Below are 2,524 nucleotides of genomic sequence, written 5' to 3'. Positions count from 1 at the left end.
TGCTGCTGCTGCTGTTAAGCCCCAAATAGATAGTTGCCCTTCCATCTCCCTTCTTCCCACAAATATTTGGAATGTTGTACATACCTTAGAATTGGTAACAATTATTATTATTATTATTATTATTATTAAGGCAGTGGGCTGGCAGAATCGTTAGGACACCGGGCAAAATGCTTAACAGTATTTTATCCATCTGTACATTCAGTGTTCAGATTTCACCAAGGTCGGTTTTACCTTTCATCCTTTTGGGGTCGATAAAAAAGTCCATTTTTATTATTAAAGTGAGGTTGGTGTGGTTGGTGTGAGCTCTTTCCACCTCAGTGAATTTGTTGAAAGGTGGGTGAATGTGATGAGGGTGGCTCAGATGTGTAGGCCTTCTCTAAGATGGCACAGGATGGAGAGAACAGACGGGAGACAGGTGCTTTATTCTGATGTCTTTAGTGGTCAGTGGTATTCCTTGGTCCCTGGGTCGTACTGTCAGCTACTTTATCTATTATATAATGTTCTTAGCAATTTTCTTTCTAATTGTTATTGTCTACACATGTGTATGTAAACCCCCTCTAGCCTTTGTTTTTGTATTGTCCCAGATGTTTATTATTGCGGCCCTTGTGGCCAACTGGCTGATTGGTAGAATGGGCAGAGCAATGAATTAAATATCCTGTGGTAGTACTGAGTTACTGAGTTTGAGCCTAACACTCAAACATCGGGACAATGTTGGAATTCTCGGTGTTTTGAGTTTTTTCTTCCTCTTTTCGCCTGATGGTAAGCTAGGGATTCTCAAACTGGGGAACGGAATACAAAATGCGAGGATATGTGACATTTCGAAAAAATCTTCCGGGATTTAAAAGTAAACACCATGAACTTAATGCAGCAACTGTGTCTCAAAAATGCGTGGAGAGTCGTTTTGCGGTTTCAATTCCCGTATTGGTGTGAACAAGGGATTTCGGCAGTTTTTATCGCCAGACACAAAATTCGTTCAAGTCTTTCAGTTATGAATAATATGTGGATGTGTCTATCTCCAAAACTGTGTCTAGAATCGAGTTCATGGTTAGAAAATGCCTAGCTCATTCGTCTCATTAAAATAACAGGAAACGAAATTTAATTAATTTATTGCATAAACACATTACCAGAAATTTTGCGAGAGGGAACAATTGAGATATCGACTCAGTATGTAACTGGTACCTGATTCTTATAGGTCTCAGGGGGGACGAAAGCACAATTGGTCTTGGTGAGATTTTGAAACTTTAAATGAAATTAATTACAAAAAATTCGTGTCTATTGTTTGTTCTGTGGAAACCTACCATCTTACACTATATTCTTCACACGGGGTACACAAAGACTGTTGGACTTCATGAAAGCAAACGCTTGTAGGATGTGATGAAGGGGTACAACAGAAGAAAAACTGAGGAGGTTTGTAAGGAAATAAACTGGGATAGTAGAACCTGGTAGAAGTTATCTCCCTTGAAAATGCGTCTGGTCAGAATTGACGTTTCTTCTAATTACGTCCGCTTCAACTGAATTAACTCAATGATATGCGTTGAGTTGTAGAGTTTCCCCCCCTTTCTGTTTATAGATTGAGTTTATACTCCAGAATAAACGAAGTCTCTTTACAACCCTTAACTGTGAAGTAATGTATTGAATTTTATTTGTGTGTGTGTTTCGGACAAGCAGATGTTAAACGATGATGATGATGGTGAGTTCCATACAAGGCTATTGAAGAAAAAAACTTGTTCACAGTTCCACAGAATGGGACATACCGTAAGCAAATTCCCTGATCCCTCCACACCCATATTCAGTATTTTGATGACTGGGTCTGTTCTTTTCTATTCTTCATGTTGTTTAATCCTGTAGCATTCTGATTACTCGGTCAAATGTAATGCTTATTTAATTAATGATGCATTATCTTATAGATTTGAGATTTTGATGAGGCAACTGTTTATTTTTAGAATGACATTGTAGGATAGGTGTGAGAGGTCAGCTCTGGCCAGTTTGGACATAAAACTGGCCAAATATTTGAGCCTAACCTGGATACATTAAATGTTAACTGTTAGCATTCTGATTAGTCAAATGTAATCCTTATTTATTCACATTGTTTTTAATTAATCATAGATTTCGATGATGCGATTTAGTTTTTGAATGATATTGTAGGGTAGGTGTGAGAGGCTGGATCTGGGCCAGTTTGAACACAAAAACAGGTTAAATATTTGGGCCACATATGTCACTGGTTTAATCCTTTAGCATTTAATCTGGCCCAAAATATTCTAACTGTTTTTATGTTCAAACTGCCCAGATCCAACTGCTCACACTTACCCTACAATGTCATTCTAAAAATATACAAACACACCATTGAAATCTTGAAGCTACAAGATAATGCCTGATTAATTCAAAACAATGAGGGATAAATGAGCATCTTACATTTGACAAAGGAATCTGAATGCTGAAGGGTTTTAAGTGGTGAAGAGTTAAACCATAACACACACACACACACACACACACACACACACACACACACACACACACACACACA

This window comes from Octopus bimaculoides, chromosome 24 (assembly GCF_001194135.2).
Source record: "Octopus bimaculoides isolate UCB-OBI-ISO-001 chromosome 24, ASM119413v2, whole genome shotgun sequence".
NCBI lineage: Eukaryota > Metazoa > Mollusca > Cephalopoda > Octopoda > Octopodidae > Octopus > Octopus bimaculoides.
The sequence above is the reverse complement of the archived record's forward strand: the minus strand, read 5'-3'. Positions refer to the sequence as shown.